The 23,089-nt window shown below is 34.1% G+C and overlaps 1 long non-coding RNA gene across 2 annotated transcripts; it reads right to left on the reverse strand.

Moving 5' to 3' along the window:
- Positions 1-9,390: 9,390 nt before the first annotated feature.
- Positions 9,391-11,781, reverse strand: LOC131634713 (uncharacterized). 2 transcript variants are annotated; one of them, XR_009293644.1, is made up of 3 exons: positions 11,470-11,781; positions 11,040-11,358; positions 9,391-9,991 (listed from the first exon to the last, which is right to left on the reverse strand). It is a non-coding gene; the product is annotated as an uncharacterized LOC131634713 (long non-coding RNA). The 2 variants fall into 2 exon arrangements; XR_009293643.1 differs by having other exon boundaries at positions 9,393-9,991; positions 10,069-11,358.
- Positions 11,782-23,089: the final 11,308 nt, after the last annotated feature.

A 23,089-nucleotide genomic window follows, 5' to 3' on the forward strand; every position in this document is an offset into this window, starting at 1 on the left:
TTCTTTTTACTTAACAATCTCTTCAAGTTATCTTCATTATCGATTTCAACATTATCGTTAAAATATGTCTTCAATAACAAATATAGTGACGAACAACAAATATCCACCATAAGAGAATGATGTATATGTAAAGACTCAAATGCTCAAATTAGTGATGATTTTAGAGAGCTTAACTTAATAGAAACATACTTTTCACCAAGAAATAAATTTAATATTTGGTGGAAACTGCCTCTTTCTGTATTTCTTTTGAGAGACTTTTTCTTGTCTCGGAGCTGAAGTCTCAAGTCATGAGTTTTTTAGATTCTTGGGTAGCGGATGCTTGGGTTTGAAGATTTAGGTTGCTGCTTGTTTGAGAGAAGAAGCTTTTTAAGGTTTTGCTTGCCCTTATTTAGGAGATTATCATTCATGGTTGGGAAGATACTTGGGTTTGGAAGCAAGGCCCAATTAAGGATTTCTCTGTTGGTTTTGCATATGTTAATCGTGTGTCGTTGTCTAGTGTTAGGGAAGATAGGTCTGAGAGAGTGGTGCTAGGGATGCTTATGGTTTGGAAAAATTTGTTGCCTTTTAAAATGGAGTGTTCTCTTGGCGGTTGATTCAAAATAGGTTGTCGACTAGGCAGAATCTTCTAAGGTGTCATATTGTGTCGGGGTCTAAGGCATCATATTGGCATATCATCTTTTTGTTTTGTGTGAGGTTGCTTCGGCCATGTTGGTATAGAATTCTTAAGTAAGTAGGACGAGTAAGGCCACTACCACATTCGATTTTAAAGATTTTTTGAGAAGTTCCAGAGTTTTAGTCATGGAAAACAAACATCTTTACACTTGATCTCGATCTAACATTATGTGGTTCAGAATATTTAGATTGCTCTCTCCGAATGATTATTTTTTCCATGAGAACTCTAGATAACTCTCACAAGTTGTTGGATTGGTTTTTGTTCTTCCTGACTGTTGGTTTGGTAGTTTTGTTTTTTTGTTTGTTTTTCCGTTGTAATTTTTAGCCATGGTAGCTTTGGGTGTTTTCTGAGCACTTCCGATGCTCTTAGTTATTGATGTATATTTGTATCACTCTTTTCTTTTCTGTTTATTTTAATATATGGTTCACCCTTTTCTATTAACAAAAATATCTAGGTGAAGTGAATATGACTCTGAATTCCAAAAACAATAATGCATTTGCGACATATAAGACGAATTACAGATCTCGCCCTACGACTATCAGAGTGTCCTAACTTGGCCATCCAACATACTTCTCGGCCTCTTATACTAAACTTTATTCAAGTGGTATTTTGTACGTCGTTTTGTGGAATATGTTAAATTTGTCAACTGTATTAAGTGTTGGTATATCGCGCATATATATATATATATATATATATATATATATATATATATATATATATATATATATATATATATATATATATATATATATATATATATATATATATATATATATATATATTAATTTGTTAATTTTAAAATAATATAAAAATTAAGTGTAATTTTATATATTGATGCAGGGGAAGTATTTTTATTTGATTGAATCATGCTAAAAGGAATGAAGTTTAAAGTTAACCTTCAGCTCACAAACGTATTACTCATATATATATATATATATATATATATATATATATATATATATATATATATATATATATATATATATATATATATATATATATATATATATATATATATATATATATATATATATATATATATATATATATATATATCACGATTTTCGCTAGGAACAGAAGTTTCTCTCTTTATTTTTGGCTTAATTGTAATTTTTGTTTCTCTTTTATTCATTTTTTTTTGTATTAATTCTAATTCATTTTTTTATTGAACTCAACTTAATGCTCTCCAACTGAATGAACAATCAATTCAACGTTTATGCATTTTCAACTCGTTCGTCTCTAACTCAGCGTTTCTTCGTTCGTTTTTCATCTATGCAAATTATGTCGTGTTCATTCAACCATCTTAGTTCATTTAGAAAAAAAATTTAAAAAATTATCCGTTGGATTGAAACATACTATCAAATAGATCATACCTATAAAATTTGAGATTAATCTATAATGATTTACTATGTCATTGAATTACATCATAATTTACATTATATGAACGTTTATTTTGACGTTAATCTTTGGATATCTTGATGGTACAATAAATCATTATAGATTAATCTCATATGGTGTCTATATGATATTATGATATTATGTTTGAAATAGGAGGAAAATCATATGGTGTCTTACTTTTAGAAATAGGAGGAAAAAAGTAAGATTGAAAAGCAGGAATAAGTAAAATGACAATTTCATTTTTCACCCTTATAGTGTGGCTCACACTTCTAAAAATCTAAAAAATTTCTTAGAAATTTTTGGAAATGCATCTTTGAACACACATTCATTACATTTTTGCCAAAAATTGGTCTGGAGATGCATCTGTGAATATTTCTGAGGTGAATTCGAATATGCATCTCCGAAAACTTCCCTGCATGCATCTTGGTGAGGAACATTGTCTAAGTATGTCTTATTTTTGAATCCAAAGTCATTTTAATTCGACTAACAATGCCATAATCCATAATTTGATTCAAACATTAATGAACACGAACATCATAGAATACGGTAATGCATGAATTTAAAAAAACATCCCAAAATATTACAAACATAGTTCTCAAAGTATGGAAAATAATACTAAAACATTTGAAAATAAAAAAGAAAGACATAACCTACTGTGTATGCCTAATTCTAACCCACTTGCTCATCCTCTGTCTCCGGTAACCCAATGCATTGTACGCCTCCGTAATAATGGAACGTGTTAGGGCAACCACAATATCGTCATCTCTCTCAAACAACCTAGACTCTATGCCCTCATACGTCATCCACCTAATATTCAGACAGGTCGAAAACACATCAACGACATGGTCATCTATGGCCCGCTCATTCTCCAGAATCTCCTCATGACAGGGTGTGACACAGTATATAACCAAGTCATTTAATGACGGTTGTTCTTAAAAACTGTGGTAATAAATTATGTGTAACAAGCTTCGATTCTTAGCAATTACATTTTTTCCATTTTTCGAGTACATTAAATGTGTGTCACTTAAGTCCATTATTGAAAACATAAATTGAAAATGATTTAACAACGATGGATTGACTCAACCGTTGTTAGATTATTTAAATTTCCACTACGGTTGAGGTTTTCAACCGTGGTTAAAGGTTTAAGTGGTAAATTAAAACAAAACTTATTATGCATTTCTTTTATAAGATGCCCTAGGCGAACAAGTGAACCAGAGACGATATCGATAGCGTAGTCTCTATCGTTATCATATCCATTCATTTGGAACTAAAATCTTTACCCCCTTTGTTGATTTGAATCGCAAATCTTCAACATCTTTATTCTTGTTGTCGTCCTCATCTTCGAAGTATGGTACTCTTCATCTTCGGTTTTCAGTCCTTTTTTGGGGGTACATGTTGATTGCTTCATATTTCGTTCAATGTTGTATATTGTTCTCGGTTCATATTTACTGTTTGTTTGTTGTTCTGTTTGTGTTCATGTTGTATATTGTACATGTTTCATATGCTTTAGGTTTTTCTATTGGATATAGAAGTGAACAAAAATATTATATTTGTAGTGATGGATATGCATATGCTTAAGGTTTAGAGTTATATTTTTGTTATGAATATGCTTTAGTTTTTGTATATGGTGTTGGTTTAGATTTTGAGGTGTCATTCACATTATTATTCGTGTATTTAGATTAAAACCGATAGATTAGGTTCGGTTTATGAGAAAGGAGTTCATGAATTCATTTAATACGCTGTTCAAAATCTTTCTGACAATAATGGTATCTTTTATTGTCCTTGTGTTAATTGCGTGAATATAAATAAAGGTACAAAGGATGAAATATTTTGTCACATATGTTGTGATGGTATATGTCAAAATTACACAATATGGATGAGGCATGGTGAGGTGAATAAAGAGGGAAGTCGGGCGTCACAAAGTCAAAATGTGGATGAAGATGAATATATGGATGGTCGACTAGAGGATATCATAATATTAGAGAATCTTTTTTAAGAATGCTCATATTTATGATACTTTATGTAGTGATAAAGACACCCCTTTATATAAGGGATGCATAAGTTTTATACGATTATTTGCAATGTTTGAGTTGTTTAATCTGAAGGCAAAAAATGGATGGTCGGATAAAAGTTTCACTGAATTACTTGATTTGTTAAAGCAAATATTACCAAAATATAACAATTTTTCGGATTGTTGTTATAAGGCCAAGAAGATATTGTATCCAATAGATTTGGAGTATATCAAAATACATGCATGCCCTAATGATTGCATATTATACAGGAAAGAGTATGAAGACTAATATCAATGTCCAAAATGTGGTGTGTCGCGTTACAAGCTGAAGGCGAACAATTGTGATGACAATGTTAGTAGGAAGCATCCTCCTGCTAAAATGTTATGGTACTTGCCAATAATTTCATAATTTAAGATACTTTTTTCTAATTCAAATGACACAGAGAATATTAGATGGCATGTATATGAAAGAAAACATGATAGAAACATTCTCCATGTAGATGATTCGTTGTAATGGGAGAAAATTGACTCGTTGTTTTCGGATTTTGGAATTTATCCAAGAAACTTTAGGCTTCGGCTTGGCATTGATGGAATGAATCTCATTGGTAATATGAGCACTTATCATTCTTCGTAGCCTGTTCTTATCACTATTTACAACCTATCTCCTTGGTTGTGCATGAAACACAAGTATATGTTATTAAGTATGATGAGTTCTGGACTACGACACCCTGGTAACGACATAGATGTTTATCTAAGTCCATTAATTGAAGATTTATGACTTTTGTGGGACGAAGGCGTTGAAGTTGATGATGCATATTCTGGTGAAAAATTTAAGATGCGTGCAATGTTATTTTGCATAATCAACGACTTTCCTACTTATGGTAATTTGGTTGGATAGTGTTAAAGGACATAAAGTGTGTCCTATATGTGAATCTAATACTTTTTATCACCAATTTGAGTGTAGAAAAAAGACCGTTTACCTTGGGCATCGAAAATTTCTAAAACTCGGTCATCCTTATCGTAGATTGCAGAAGGCTTTTAATGGAGAGCAAGAGTTTGCTATGGCTCCTAAACCTTTAATTGGGGATGAAGTTTATCAATGACAGAAACACATTAATGTTATCTTTGGAGAGAGAGAGAGAGAGAGAGAGAGAGAGAATAAAAAGGGCCAGTTGAAAAAATTATATGGAAAAAGAGGTATGTGTTCTTTGATCTTCCATATTGGTCAAGTCTTGATGTTAGACTTTGTCTTGATGTGATTCAAGTGGAGAAAAATATGTGTGGTTGTTTGATTGGAACACTTATATACATTCCATGAAAGACTAAAGATAGTAAGACTTTCCGTCTCGATATGGGGGCAATGGGTATATGAAAACAGTTGGCTCCAATAGAGAGAGGGAAAAAAACTTATTTCCCTCCATCATGTTATACTCTATCTAAGCGGAAACGAAAAATTTTTGGCGAGAGTTTGCATGGTATCAAAGTACCCCAAGGTTACTCATCAAACTTCAAGAAACTTGTATCAATGAAAGATCTCACGTTAATTGGTTTAAAATCTCATGATTGTCATGTATTGATGCAACAACTTTTTACCAAGGTCTATCCATGGGATCCTAGCAAAAAATGTGAGAGTAATTATAACCTGATTGTATCTATTCTTAAATGTCCAATTTAATAAAGTTCTTGATTTCAAAAAATTAGATGAATTAGAAGATGAGGCTGCCATAATCTTGTGTCAATTGGATATGTATTTTCCTCCATCATTTTTTGACATTATGGTTCACTTACTTGTTCATCTAGTCAGAGAAATAAGATTTTGTGGTCTAGTTTAGTTAAGGTGGATGTATCCAATAGAGCGATATATGATGATCTTTAAAGGATATACAAAGAATCATCACCGACAAGAAGCTTCGATTGTTGAAAGGTACATATCAGAAGAAGCTGTTGAATTTTGTACAAACTATTTGTCCGAATCAGATTCTATAGGAATTCTAAAGTATCGTCATGCTGACATAGACACAAGAGGTATTCAAGGTCTAAATGTTAAGTCAACGGCTTGAGATGTAGTTATTTAAGCACATTTCTATATATAGAATAATATTGGTGGAGTTGAACCTTACATAGATACTCACAAAGGAGTTTTAAAGAAAAAATATCCCTGAATGTGTGACAAGTTGTTGTTGATAGAGCATAACAAAAGATTCATTTATTGGTTTAATAAAAGAGTATCAAATGATCGTAGTGCATCCAAGATAGTTAAATGGTTTCCGTACATGCTAAAATTTAATTTCATAACTTGGACTGCATTCGACATTGATCATTATACCTTTTATACAAAATCAAAAGATGATCATAGTACAATGCAAAATAGTGGGGCTATGGTTTAAACCGAATCGATGTATTTCTCTAGTTCGAAAGATAAGAATCCTATATTGGCAACTATCGTGTTCTATGGTGCCATTGAGGAGATTTGGGAGATTGATTATTTTATTTTCAAAGTGCCTTTATTTAAATGCAAGTAGGTTCCTAATAATAGTAATGATGTACACATTGATGACTTAGGATTCATCTGGGTTAACCTTGACAAAGCATCTTTTATGACTGAACAATTCATCATGGGTTCTCAAGTAAAACAAATTTTCTATGTGACCGATTTTTCGGACATATCGGAGAAATGGTCAATCGTTCTCTAAAAAAATACATTTATCTTAGTGATGAAAGTCTTGATATTCCGCCTACTCCTTCTTACACAACACAAGTTCCTACCTCATATGATGAAGTTGATGGAGATGGTGTGCATGCTATTTGAATCGATCATGAAGAAGGCATATGAGAAAATTAACAAGTATTTTATTCTTTATTCATAATATATTAATTGTATGTTATAATTTCTAAGTGTTTTTACTAACAAGTATGATTACTTGAAATCATAGGTCTTTAGAGTCAAGACACCAAAGGACAAGACACCAAGAGACAAGACATAAAGAGACAAGAAACCAAAACACCAAGATACAATAATGCGATGTTATGTAATATGTATATTGTTTAGGTTGTTTTGTGACATTTTGGTTTTGAATAAACAATTTTTGGTTTTTAATCCAATTTTTATTATTATTATTATTATTATTATTATTATTATTATTATGATACAATTATTATTATAAAGATAACTTTATCACAAATGCGAGTTGTTTGTTCTGCTGTGATATGGTCCACAAAAACACAACTTAAAAAATGGGAAAAATTATAAAAGCAGGATTATATTTATTAATTATGCAGAAATTTTCACACGGGTTATATAACACAATAGTTGTAATATCTCGCGCTATCCAAAATAATATAAATCCTAAAACGGCGCTGTTGAGAATCGAACCTAGGACCTTTATGTCTATCACAATGGTTGTTTGGCACAACCGTTGTGATAGGGAGGGCACTTTCCAATTTACTAAAATGGTAACTGGGTTGTCATAGTAAGTAATGTATTTATAACCACTTGCTACATAATAATGTCTGGTCCCACGTGATAATATATCTTTCTCAACCGTTGTTGTAAGCCTTTTCCGTAGTAGTGAATATGAAATGGGGTCGAAGGGAACAGTGTCCCAGTGAGTGGTGTATGATGTCCAGTCGATGTCATCATGCTGAGTCATGTCAATATACACAGAATGACCGCAGAATATCATTCCCTCTATGCGGACAATACATGCAAGCACGTGGTCAATCCTTAGTATACCCTAGCACATGATCAAACTTGTGTATCCGGTGAAAGTGGGATAAGATCGATCCCTAAAAATGAATAAGAAAAAAATTAGTAACAAATGTAAACAAAATAGGTTGTTTTTAAATTAATAGGGGATATAGAAATTACCGTCAACAGGGTGCAGGAGTCTGTCATTTTCTTTGTCGTCCAAAGAGAACCTTCACTCAACTTGGATTATAGGTATACCAAACAGGCGGCCCCCAGTTTCACTCATGAATGAACGACAAGTCGATGAATTACTTAAGGTATGCCACATCGACGTAGGTTGCACTTTTTTCCATAAATATGGACGTGCCAACCAAAATAAAAGGAAGAAACACCTCAAAGCACACTCCCGGTGGTAGGTAACCTGTAGTTCATTGTCGTCGGCATCACCGACCAACTCAAAGTTTTGTTCACATAGCTCTTGCAAATATGAAAATTTGGCATGAGTACCTCTGATGTTCTCACACTGCATCAATGCATCCATTAGGTTAGTTCTCAAATAAATGACCATCATCTTTTAAGCCTCGTCGCGTTTGATCCTATAATGATCAAGTAACTTCCCCCTGAAGGGAATGTGTAGAAGGCAAGCAACGTCATCTAGTGTAATCGTCATCTCGCCAATGGAAAAGTTGAAAGATGATGTTTCTTTAAGCCATCTCTCAGCAAAAGCCCCTTGTATGCCATGGCTAATGGTCTTGTACCTTGAGTAATACAGGCCGGTAAGACCGGAGTATCAGATGACAATTTGGAACCAATCATCCCCGGGATGATAAAGCTTGTGAATCTTTCTGATGTGATTAATGGACTTCAAATAACCGCACTCCTATTAAAAAGAAAATATACAATATCATTCGTAGGGAATTTGTTTGAAACATAAAAATAACAACCGTTAACAAATATATCTCTCCGGCTCAAACATGCAGAACTTGTTCGGAGATGCATCTCTGAAAACTTCCCTTAATTTGAAAACAATGGTTGATTTGGAGATGCATTTGCAGAAAAACCATAAAACACATACGGAGCTGCCTCTCTGAATTAAATTTTAGCAAACATAGGGGAGCTCATCAATTTACGTTTATTTTGTGTAAAATTGTAGCTGAAAATCAAAACTATTTTTACTTTTTGCCAGGGTTTGGAACAACATATAAGAGTGGAAAAAAATTGTCAATAAAATTTGTGAAATGCATGAAAGGGCCAAGAATAATTTGACTAGGGATGGCAAAAATATCCATACTCGCCGATATCCGCGGATAAAATCTGTCACGGGTATGGGGTGGATAGTTTAAAAGATATCCATAGATAAAATAAATGGATATTTAAATACCCGTTTATTAATGGATATTGATACGGGTTTAATGTTATCCATACCCGCGGATATCCGTATCCGTTAATAAATTAAAAAATTATTTAAATATTATTAGTTTATTATACTCTGTCTTTTCATCTTCTAAAAAACTAGAAAACTAGTCTCTTTTATATTCTATACAAATTTTATTTGCCAGTTCATATCTAAGCTTCTTCTATACTCCATACTGTTGCATCCCAAAATTTGCCCTCCTAATTTTATTTCTACTTGGCTTATGACTTTGGATTCATCTGCATACATTCTTATCATTCATTTATTTTAGGGTAAAATCATTTATTCATCCGCATCATGTGTGGCATTATTAAGTCAAGGGTTGGCTTACATATATTGGATTCTTATAAGTTCACCTGATCAAATATTGCTCCTTATGTTGCGAGCTGTCTTGGTTCCAGTTTTCTCAAGGAAAGAAGCTTTAAAAGAAATGCATGTTGGATAAGGAGTGAAATTGAAAATATTCACTTGAGTTGACCAAGTCACATTGACCTCTTCTTTAGTACTTGACTATAACCATATTTTGGAAGTATTTTATTCAACAAAGAAGGGAAATCATTCATTTTTTATTATTTGAAATACAAAAGTCAAACTCAAGTTCAATCACATACTACAGGAAATTCAATTACAGAACTGTCACAAAAGGGAACAGAAAGCTACATGAAAAGATTAAAAGTCAAACAAATTTCCTAGAAGCCTACTGTCCCTAAATCCTCAGTTCTTCAAGTTATCTCCAAATTATTTTCATGAGCCAAGTAACTCCATATGTGCCGCAATCCGCACCTCGCGCCCTTGCCAATTTGCAACCTGTCATTCATAAAATACAAAAGTATCACCAAGTCAATCCAAAGAAACAACCCATGTCATGTATTACATTAACATACCATTCAAACCCTATTGCTTAACCATTACTGCCACATGTAGAAAACACCTAGCAATTGGAACATTAGTTCAAGAAATGGGTTCTTTGACTGTACTTGTCCCGTTTAGTTGTGTGATCAAGTTTGAAGATGGACTTTCTTTCTGCTACGGTATCTTTTTTATTTCATTAAACTATATGCAAATTCTCCTAACTCTCCATATGCAAAAGCCAGTAGCGATATTGGTGTGAACTATGGTATACTATGGAAGCAATCAGCCCATCAAAATCATACATCCAAAAAACAAAAACTTCCAGCAAGAAAAACAGAAATGAGAAATAGTCCATAACCATTCACCCATAAAAAAAACAGTCCCTGCAGCAAAGCCATACACACCAATCCAAATAGTCAAACCCTGCTCACATTCAACAGTTATAAAACCCACTCCACACAATTAACCAACCTTATCCTACATCCACATATCAGCCCCTGCATAAATCACCCCAAACTAACAGTTTTCATACCACCTCATTACTAACTTTTAGAAACTAACAGTTGTATTCCTAACCAATTTCAAACCATATAACTAACTGTTTTCATTAACCAATTATTAGCCATAGCCCTATAACTAAACTTCTAACCATTCAACCACCTAACCGATTCAGTTATAACCTTCAACAGAATTCTGATTTCCTAACAAACCTAACAAACTTTTTCCAACCACCTAACCGATTCAGTTATAACCTATAACAGATCCTAACTAACTTCTACCAACTCCTAACAACCTAGTATAGTTCATAACCGATTCAGTTACTAACCACCTCTAACAGATTCCCTAACTACCTTCTAACAGAGCTAACAGAATCATAACCAAACCTATAACTAACAGGTAGCCAATTTGTAACTAACTGAAAAAAGAATTGAAAACAGAAAAGAGGAGGGGATGAGAAACAGAGGATATCAGAGATTCAATAGAAACCAGAAGAAAACTCAACTATATAATCAGAATCACCTCCACATTCTTCAACTCTCCCTCCATTTTCTTCTCATCTTCAATCATCCATCTCTCTGCACTCCATCACCATCTTCTCTTCACTCCCGACTCATTCATCATCACTTCCATCTTCACCATCTCTCGATTCATTCTCCCTCTGCCACACTTCACATTCTTCATCCCTATCCTCAACAATCATTCTGCAACATTCTTCACGCGGTGAACCTACTCATCACCTCCTTCAACCTTCAACTCTCCTTCAATTCAACAGCATCGCCGCACTATAACAACCTTCATCATCTACCTTAACGCGTCATCATCTGCAAGAACATTACAAACCGGCGCAGCCATAACCGTAAAGTTCGATTCCCAGATTCTCAGAAGAAATGCGAAACAGACGAGGAATAGAAGAGAGGGAGAACGATTCGTACCTGAGCGATTTTCAAGTCTGATTCATCACCAGAAAATACCGCTTTTCCGCTAATTTCTTTACGAGATCATGAGAGAGCGAGATTGAGAACGAACGGAGAGAGGTTGAAATGTAGAAGGACGGTCGGTGTATTGCCTTGTTCATGGTGGCGCGAGAAAAGAATTCCCGTCGGAGATTTGCGGTGCCGTTCACGTTTTGAGAAAGAGAGAAGATGAAGTTCAGATAATTTCAATGGTCACAATTCTTTAACCCTAATCCCTTTCATATTCTTTTTTTGTTAATAATGTGGTTTAACTGTTGATAATGGTGATAATTGCTGTTAATCATAAAAGAGTTGAGATTACCGATAATCAAATGATGTTAATTAGATAATCTGAAAATGGATCGAAACGTAACTCATTGGGCCGAATTCACATCCTTGCCCTTAGCCCACGCACCATTTTTGATAGTTCTGAAACAACGACCAAAAAAACTTCTTGGGCCAGCATACCAGCGCACCCCCTGAGGCCCAATACGCACCATTTTTGGGTGCTGAAGAAACATGAACAAAAAACAAACTCTGTTGGGCTATCCTGGTTGAGCCCAGCGCCCAATTAATCTTCACAATCCCATTTTCACTGTTCACCGCCTGTTTACTTTTTTATTTAGGTTTAATTAGTTTTTTTTTTACCGATTTCTTCTAGGTGATAAATACTAATTCTTCCACTATCATTTTTAGACCTTTAATACAATTTTGACATATAAAAATAATCATAAAAAAATATTAGTTTTTAGGCTATTTGTTTTTTAGTCTTTTTACTTGACTTGTAATTCAATTTTCACATAAAAATAGTTCATAAAAATAATAGTACCTTTAACTCACTATTGTGCTATATTTTGACTTGTTCTATTTCATGCTCTTGTACTATTTTCATGTATCCTACTTGTTGACTTCTAATTGTGATCTTTATTTTCATATTCTTTTATTCCTAACCTTAGGTAGAAACCATGATAACATTAGGTAGAAATTCCCTTCATACTTAGGCTAGTTTCTTTTCCTTTTCAACATTAAAACATCTAATAAATATCAAAATAAAACCCCTTTAAAAAATACAAAGAAAACACTTAATAAAACATTAATAAAAAAGTGAAAATCATTAAAAAGGGAATGGAAGCTTGAATCTCCCTTGCTTTAGGGAATCATTCGAGTGCTTGGATCTCCCTTGCTTTAGGGAACCATTCGGGCGTAAGTTCCCAAATTCTAAAAAAACACAAACCAAAGAGCAACTCGAGTCTCCCTTGCTTTAGGGTGCAACTTGAACGCTCAAACTCTTTTCTCTATCTCGCCTCCGAGGCATTCTTTAATCGGACACGTTATTTCCGCTCCATTCCCAGTTTAAGACTCCAGAGGTCGAGCAGCAGAGTGCGAATGTAACTTCGTCCACTAAAAAACACAAAAACAAATAAAAACTAAAGAGCCGAACTACGGCGCTCTGATTCCTGAAAAGGATACGTAGGCATTGGGTCGCGGGGCCTAAGCGAGCACAACTATTTATAAACCTCATTTTCCCCGTGTTTCTTTTCATTCATTTGTATGCATTCCTTTAGCATTAAGCTTTAGATTTATACACCCTTTAGATAGCAACAAACATAGGTGGATACCATCGAGTACGATGGGCGTGATGGGTGCTAGTACCTTCCCCTTGCGTAACCGACTCCCGTACCCTATCTCTGGTCGAAAGACCTCGTTCTTATTCACCTTAGGTTTTCTGATATTCCTTTCCCTCTTTGGGATAAATATATTGGTGGCGACTCTGTTCATTTTCGCGAGCGTGCGACACATACCTCACTTCAACAATTTCACTGTCCAACCAATCAGTATCTTCTTTTCCCGTCCAATCACTGTCATCCTTTCTACTTCTACGTCGTCTGCTCTTCCACTATAACTCACAACACAATATCATTGTTTTTTTAGTTAAAAAATAAAATGTATGGATATTATGCTTCGGTGAAAATGAAGGAAATTAATGTGATGAAATTTTATTATTAAAATGAGATTTGTATGAATGTTATGTGATAATAACATATTATGTCTTAAAAACAATTTGAAAATATTTTTTCAAAATATAATTTAAGAAAAATAGTGTTATCCATAGATATCTGTAAATATCCGCGGATATGTTAAAATCCGCGGATTACCCGTTTAGCGAATATCTGACAGATATGGGACAGATATAAATATCATATTTATCCAATAGAACGAACACGGATATCATATTATCCGTCCCCTGAACATCAATTTACATCTCCAAATTTGACCATTGTATACTTGCATTTCTCGTGACTAGAAAAATACAATATATTTTCCTTCAATCACGTGAGGCACTACAAACACGAAAAGTTCAAACTAACAACACGAGCTTCAAGTAGTTGGCTCAGAAACAAAACAAAAAGTTTCAAATGATTTACTTTTCGAATACTTTTGATTGTACCTTGAAGTCTATCCATCAAGAATGTAATGCACGAATCATAATCACTTTTATTCTCCATCAAAATAATGTAATGCACGCATCATAATCACTTTTATAGTGGAGCTTAATTCGTATATATACATGTCTTTGTCATTGTTAGTCTCAAGTGTTTTCATTGGGTAAAATGGCAACCTAGACCCATACATGTCATCACCACTTGATAACTTCTTTATACCTTTGGAAGCATTGCATTTAGTGTAAATTAGGTGGAAGATATATAGTTGAGTAAACAACCAAGATATTCTTCACTTTTTAAGACGGTTGCTATTTAGACCTAAAACTGTTAATATTTGATTAAGTATTCTTCAACTAAATATCATTAGATTATCAAAATTATCTTTTCAAGTTTCACAAATTTATACTACTAGTTTTCATTTTTAGTAATTAGTTTAATGACTCAAAAATCTTTCACAATTCACTCTCATTAAACTACAATGATGTACTTTTATCAAATGTTTATATAAAGTTTTTTCTTTGTCATTTTCTTACACTTATAAATTTATTTTATTTTTTACAAAATGCTGCATTTTAGAACTTTACACTGTAAAAATAAAAATTACGAATTAACCAGCGCTAAATTTAGAATGAAAAAGTGAATTTGACAACGCAAATCTGTCAAATAAATTCTGGTATTTTACATATAAAAAAATATTAGATTTTATTATATTAAATATATCCTTGACGACCACACTCAAATGTGTTTAAATATACAAAAAGAAACTCTAATGGACTTTAAAATTTGGATATTCTCTATATAAAAAAATATTAGATTTCTTTGTATCAAAGATAACCTTGACGACCACACTCAAAGGTGTTTCAATACACAAAAAGAAACTCTAATAAATTTTTAATCTAAAACAGAAATAAATAAATAAAACCCATAATCGACTTTTAATCCAAAACATAAATAAAATAAAAAAAATTATGGAAAATATTAAACTGTTGTTTTTGGGTCTGAAACAAACTCGGATGGCTTAAAAAGTCTTCCTACATTGGTCTCCTCCACCTCTGAAAAACTCGATTCCGAGTTTTCTTCTTGATAGAGAGCCTCATTTGATTGATATTCATGAATGTCATCAATATTGAAATTATTGAATATATTCATAAAATTCGGGAGAGCTACCCCATAAGTATTATGATTGATCTTTCGGGCCACTATGAACGGGTCATACTTGTGTGGCTACAACTTGCTGTAAGTATCAACTAGAAATCTCTCCTTATGCGGAAACACCATCACATCGTCTCTCATATTGAACGCTTCAATTTTTAGCGTTTATCTCGCATAGGAGTTAAATCGTTTGGTAGCTCATATGCGGTCAATTCCATGAAATCCTCTAGGATCCCTATCACTTCTTCTGTAATTGTTGTTTCCTCATTTACAACACTCATCAGCCCTTTATTCACCACTTGATAGAAAAATTCAATTTTTTTAACAGCCTCATCAAGTTCATTTCACTCTGTGTCATCATCAAGAAACTATAATTCTTTTCTCGTGGATCCTTATTAAAATGCAAAATAGGAGCCATAGCAATTTTATGTGCACCACATGTAAACATTATCACGTTACCTTGTCTTCAATAAGTCACATCATTATCAAGCTATCAAGGCCTACCAAGTAAAATATGACAAACATCCATATCAAGAACATCACTAAGTACCGTTTCTCTTTAATGCTTTCTAATGGAGATATGAACTATACATGCTAGTGTTACTCGAACTTTGGAGTTCTTGCTTACCCAACCGATGGTGTATGGCTTGTCATGGGGTTCTATGGATAACTTTAAATAATCTACCAATTTCTATGACACTAGATTCTCCATGATGTCGCTATCCACAATCAGATTACACACCTTGTTCTTGATAGAAAAATGTATTTTAAATAAATTATTGCACTGTCGTTCATCTTTGGATGCTAGTAGAATCCTTTTCAACATAAAATTTACCCTTTCATCAGATTTTTTCTCAACAAACTCAACTCCTGCATATTCATCGTTCTCAACTGCATGTCCTTCTCTTTCATCTTACTCTTCCATTTCTTCTACAACAGCATCAAATCTCCTTGTTAGACAAACATTTGATCTATGAACTCTTCCATTACAATGATAACACATTTCCCCACTGGGTGTAGCATATGGATTATTCTGTCTCTAGACTGGTTCTTTACCCTGCTACACATCGCTAGGGTTGCTAGTCCCCTTATTCTCAGGGTTGGAATCCTTAGTTGCTGCACTCTTTTCCTTATCGCTTGCTAATTCAAGTTATTCTTGGGAGAATACCTAAAATATGAGAAACTTCGAGGAGATTTCTCCATTAATTATGCCTTCAAAGCTAGACTGGATACCTCAGCTATGGTCCATAAATTATGTAAACTCATCTTCCCTACAAGGACCCCTTTAGGCCCCTGATGTGTCAAGCTACATTCTGGTTCTCTAATATTCTCAACTTGTTACGCTCAGAGAAACACAAAAACGCTACAGTGTATTCTGTTACAGTTATATTTCCCTAAACACATTCAATATACATCTTATAAAGAATTTGTTCATTATCCTCCAGCAAAAACCGCTCGAGCATTAATGATTTCATTCCTTGCCAAGATCTGGCCGACCCTTTTCGTTGTCGTTGCCTCTGAACAACAAGCTTATCCCAATAGATAGCAGCTATGCTCTTCAGTCTAATTGCTACCATCTTAACTTGCTTGTTCTCAGATATGCTCATGACGTCGAAGAATCTATCAATGTTGATCTGCCAATCCAGAAACTACTCCACTCCCATCGCTCCATAGAATAATGGAATATCAACCTTCACTCAATATTCATGGTTATTCTATCAATTCTCATATTCAACTTATTCCTTGTAGGGTTCTTCTTCTTCAGAGATCTAATTTTCAACAATAAAGGATGATTGTTTCCACCCCATGAAACCCTAACATATTCTTTTCCATTGTCTCTTCGTTCATTCCCGTTGTTGTTGGCGTTGTTCACCTGATTTACTAAAGTCGACATCTATTTAGTCAGAACAGTTAGAACCGCGATAGTTCCCTCAAGATCTAAAACATAATATGGAAACTACCTATCCTTAAACCTTTCTATTTAACTCCTATTTGATTTCCTATAAAAGTATATCATTTCTTAAACATTTTAAATGTGTCACTTTTATTTTTAAAAATGTGAATTCATACTTTATAGAGTACAAATAAATCATGGTGAGAAAATAAAAACCACGCACGAGTATTTACTTTAGCTGGAACTCAATATCTGAATGAACATATTCAAAATGTTTGCTAGAATTATACATATGAGTTCTAAACTTAACTTTATATTACTTTTCTAGTATACAAATTCCACAAAATTCTAACTTATTCAATTCATTGCTACCTAGTAAATTTTATGTAACTAGTTCGACTAAAGTCTTTCACTAACATGTCTTAATCTTAAATGCCAAAGCTTTTTAAACATGAAAATTTTGAATATTCAATAATGAACAAGAAATAATGGTTGAACTATCTAATATGTGTAAACCATATACTTTGATACCTTTAACTACTGACAATACACTGTGTGAATTTTTTATTATGTCATGTTCAATTTTAGTCCAATAGTCTAACCTATAAAATTAAACAAATTGGTGTATAGTAAATTTTGTTTTAAGTTAAGGGAAAAGTTATTTGTACACTATAAGTGTACACTACACCGTATAAATGTACATTTAGTATACTATATCTATTTTTTTATTAATTTATATTTTCTTGAATTTTGTGCCACCAATATTTTGCATTGTTGTTCCATACGGTGCAAATAGGGTGTATGAAAAAAGAATGTACAAATAGCATAGCTGTTAAGTTAAATAACAGACCTCGCACCTTGTAAAAATAATTTTGGAATTTCAACCATCGTTAGATGAATTGAAGTCATACCATCAACCTTACATATTTTATCGTTTTCAAAATGAACGTCACCATATTATTTCGTCTCCAAAGTTTTAAAAGATTGCTCCAATAGTCCTAATCAATGATAGAAACTGCTCCAATATTCATTTACATAAAAGATTGCACCCTTAAAATGTCAAAAGATCTAGACAATGAATTCAATAAGTATAATACCCCGTGTTTAATAAAATGCTCTAATATTATTAGCTGACACTGAGGTTTTATTTTTGGTGCATTAGAGATACTTTTGGACATTTAAGTTATAAGTGCTAACTTAAAGTTATGTTACTTATAATCTTTTCCTTTCTATTTCTTTCTCATTTGCAAACAAACACAAGTTCTAGAGAGAGGAAGTAGAGAGAAGGGAGAGCAAGAGGAAAAGAGAAGAAAAGCTTGGATTTCGATCATTTCTCCGTCGAATCAACTCATCTTCGTCATCAACGACTCGTAATCGAGGTGGGTTCTAGTTAGAAACTTATAGATTTGGTTATGGATAAGAAATCATAGTTTTGAATATTGGGGATTTTATAGAAAACCTAGGTTTTGAACCAAAATCATGAATGCTCATGGATAAGTGTTTGTAAACCACATATCATATATATGTTGTTTCTATGCATTAGTATGATCTGGAACAGGTTTGGGTGTGGAGTTGGTTGGATTGAACCATTTGTGAAGTAAGAAACAGAGCTGAGAACTCAGATTTCGCGCGCTTCGCGGCGCGAACCATGAAGATATTTAGGAGGTTAAGATCTGCCAACAGTACGCTGCGCGTACAAGGGTTTGCGGTGCGATCACCCTGGGAAATTTGTGAGGTTGGCCACTTCCAGAGGTTCGCGGCGCGACCAAGCTGTTGCGCGGCGCGAACTGAAGCCTTCCATGGTCAGAATTTAGTTTAATTAGATAGATTGTTTCGATCATAACTTTTAAACCGTAACTCTGTTTTGGTCGTCGTTCGAAGCGGTATGAAGCTAGAAATATGTACTTTCTAGTAGTGTAGGTTTTGGGAACAAACAAGAAATCATTTAATCGAAAATCGGGAATTTGTTTGATTCTTAGGATTGTTCTATCGTTCGGAAACTTGTGAACGGTATACTTTTGGTATAATGAGTGATTGCTATATAATTGTGATAAATTGCATTTGATTACTTGACAATGATGTTAATTGGTTGGTTGAGTCCTATTGCAGGTGGAGTGGTATACCTTGTTATATATATGTATATAGCAAAGAGGTTGCATAATTACATGTGTTAAATGAATAAAAGAAAGGTGAGGAAAACTAGGATTTGTTAGGTATATATATATATATGTAATACGGTGAACTGACTTTATCGGAATGTCGCGGTAAGCAAGAGTCGCCACCGACTTTTACTTTATCCAATTTGGAAAGGAAAAAAGAACAGGAAAGAACTTTGAAAGATTTTGAGTTCGGGGGGTAGGTTATACAAACGGAAGGTGTAAGGCACCCTTTGCATCCATGGTTATCCATGGGCTCTTAATTGCTTAGCTCACTTGTTTGTTTGAATTGTTTGAAAAGTGTCGTGTGTGAATAGTAAAAAGATTTCGTTAAGGACTTTAGCTTGTAAATAAGCGTAGCCTTGTTTTGAATAGTTTTCAAAGGAGGTGTGAAAAGTAATTTGAAAGTTTGAATGTGAGCAAGCATTTAAGAACTACCTACCCTAAGTTTGTCTTTCATGTTCTTTAAGTCTTTCGGGTGAAAGGGTCTATCCATACCATGAGAGGGTAGGAAGTCTTTCAATTGGATGTATTGGGTCATCGAGAATAATCGTTCGCCATAAGACTGTCCCTGCCATAAAGAGGACAGGCAGTCTAAGGGAAGGACATAATAATCATTTAGGCAACAGTAAAGATACCTTAGCATTCGAAGGGACTACCACCATTTTATCGAGGGACGAGATCATATTTATCGTAGGCAACTCGAAGGGACCATGATCTTTTATCGGAGGGACATGGTGATTTTGAATCGAAGGCAGCAAGCTAAGGTACCCCTATATTCGGAGGGACTTGACTATTTTATCGAGAAGGCAGCATAAGAGGATATTATCTTAGAGGTGAGTGTGTGTAGCAATCATGTGGTTAATTCAGATATATTTAATCTTGGATTAGTGAGCTAAGTTCAATTACTTGTTATCACTCCCTATTTACTAACCACGCAGTTAATATCATGCATAAAAATAAAATGCGAAAAATAAATATCCTACACTATTACAAGGCTTCGGGATTAGGGGGATACACAACCAAAAAATGGGGGATGCGAAAATTAAAGTGCGAGAAAATAAAGGTCCTAATTACTATTACATCAAAAACTGAATAAGCGACCTATACACCTTCTAGAATTTAAAATAACGGAACTTAAATAATTAAATAAATATCAAAAGTTAAAGGCAGAAATAAAAGCAGAAATTAAATAAAAGGCAAAAATTAAAAGGCAAAAAAACATTAAACAGGAGGCATTCGACAATCACAGAATAAGGGATGAGAAGAGAAATTGCGCATTTTAGAAATTCAAGGTTTGAAGGCAAATGAGGTGTTCATGGTGATAAATCATAAATCTTAAAGGTTAGCCTAATGGAGAGAACACCAACCCTGCAGTTAATGGGCAACACCTACTAACGTATGATTTTTTAGGGTAATCTACGAACCTAAGATTAATTATAAACCTAATTAACTAAAATTATTTAACCTAAAATTAAATATTAAACCAAAATTAGTTAAAATTATTAAACTAAAACCTAATTTAATTAACTAATAATTCAACCTAAACTAAGTTAATAAACCTGATGTAGCTAATTTAATTAAAACCAAAGTTGATTAACTAATTTAATTATTAAATTAAAAAACTAATTCTATAAATAAATTTGTTGTTATTAAAAAAAACTAAGGGTTTTTTTAAAAGGATTGATACAAAGAGGTTTAATTAGAAGGAGAATATAAGAAAAATAGTTATAAAACAAGAATAATAAAAGGATTTAAAAACCTGGGCGTATAGGATCGTGTGTGGCTGTCCATTGGATGTCCACGGTAGGCTTGCCGGTTGTGTAGCCCTTGGATCTTGATCTGAGGAGATCCATTGGTGTTGATGAGAGGGTGCGTTGTAGATGTGCGCAGCCTGAGCACACTGGATTTGCGCGTTTAAATTGAGAGAAAAAAACTTGTCTTCTGCCTGGATCGAACTGGGTATCCTGGGCTCGTCAAAGGGTACGCATGGCCACCTGTGCTGTGTATTAAGTCATCGATTAAACCAAAAACCAAACAATATATACAAAGTATAATTCAAATGAGAAATTGAAAATAAAAGTCAAGTGTGGGCCACCTTGTGATCACGCTGCAACCAATGGATGAGGGAGAGAGGATGTTGATTCTTTGACTGGCAAATCACAGCCTTGTATGCGTCTTGGAGAGAGGATTGGAGTTTTGACCATCCAATGCAAGCCAGCCACACACGTAATCCAAGTCCACGCCACTGTTCATCTTCATGTTACCTGCGGATTCTCTTGCGTTTATTGCCACAATTTTACCTGCGGTTTATCCTTGGAATTCTGCAAGCGACAAAAACTCATTGAACAACGTTATCCAATCAACAAGAGTACCCAGATCCACTAATTTGGCCTTTGTGAGTTCAGTGGTGATCTCCATTTTGCCCGGGAACACCTGCAAATAGTGATACTTGAATGTTGTAGCTTAAAGCTTCAACAATGGTGAATTGTTGTTCACGGCTCAAAGCTCCTGTAGCAACCTGCCCTAAAATTAACCTTTTAGAGTCGTCACCTATTCTGAAGGGCGAATAGGAAACCATATGCAGTTAAGAGATCGGGGTAAGATTATTATAATCAGGTCGAGGGAAGGTGTTAGGCACCCCCAACCCTTTCCTAAGGTTTGTATCTAAGGTAAAGGCTTATGGCTAAATTTGTGAGGTTAATAGCTAAAGAAGTGAAAAGGGTAAAAATTGAGATTTTAAGTGAATTGAGATTTTGAGGAAGGGGACTCGCCTTGGTTATCCAAGTGCCTACGTATCTCCTTATAGAGAATCAGAGTCAACGTAGTTCGGGAGAGGGTTATACGTCCTTAGGATTAGAACTTGATTTGATATGGTTTGAAGGCTTTTTGAATGGCCTATCGTAGTTTTGAATAAGGATGAAAATCCGTAGTTTGATTTGAAGTGTTTTAGGATTGGGCGTACAACCCTGGTTTAATATGTCACCGTTAGTTGCGATGATCAATAGATTTGATCATTATAGTTAACGGATTAATGGGGCATTGCTGGTTACTCTGATCGATAGATTCGATCGTCGCGGGCAGCAAATTAAATGTATTTTAATCTTGTAATTTTGTCATGTTTTATTCTTTTATCTCTCGTCTAATGCGACTAATAGATTTAGTCGGGTCGAGGAGAGAATTAATAAAGAATTGATTAAATAAATTAATTAGATAAATTGATCAAAGAATAATGTTTTTTTAAGGGCCAGTAGGATTGGGCGAACCCTAACGCGTTGATAACCTCCCAAGGGTTTTTGTGATTTACCAATTGATATTGAGTAAACAAATTAAATTGACATAATCGAAATAGTCGGGAAAAAATCCTAAACCCTAGTTAAGAGCCTAACCTTAATTTATACTAATCCTAAAATAAATTAGTTAAATTAAATAATATTGATTAATAAATAATTTAAACATTTAAATAAATAAAAATGTAAAATTATATATATAAAAACCTGGGGGTGTATTTTGTGTTTAGGAGCAATTTAAGGGAGGGGCAAATATCTACAGGTTAGGCCCAACTATCATTTGGATCTAGTTGATCATGTGTGGTAAGAGATGCAAGATCATGGTGTATATAACGATCTGGGGACGTCGGATTCGGATCTAATTTGATCGTATGGTGTGTATCTGGAGACGGTGAAACGCATGATAAGGAGGAACACGTAGAATCATGTTCTTGTGTTCCAGACGTGTGGCCATAGGAGGGCCACGCGTCATCATCCTTGACCCACGCGCGTGTTTATAAAAACCCAGCACCAAACCCTTCACTCTTTTTTCTTTTTCTTTTCTCTCTCTTTGTTCTTCACTCTCTCTCTATTTTGTCGCTTCTTCCTTCTCTTCCCAGATAAGCCCAGAAAAATCATAAGAACAACCACCGCGCGCCACCATAAACCGCCCCCAGAACCACC

This window comes from Vicia villosa, unplaced genomic scaffold (assembly GCF_029867415.1).
Source record: "Vicia villosa cultivar HV-30 ecotype Madison, WI unplaced genomic scaffold, Vvil1.0 ctg.001337F_1_1, whole genome shotgun sequence".
Taxonomy (NCBI): Eukaryota; Viridiplantae; Streptophyta; class Magnoliopsida; order Fabales; family Fabaceae; genus Vicia; species Vicia villosa.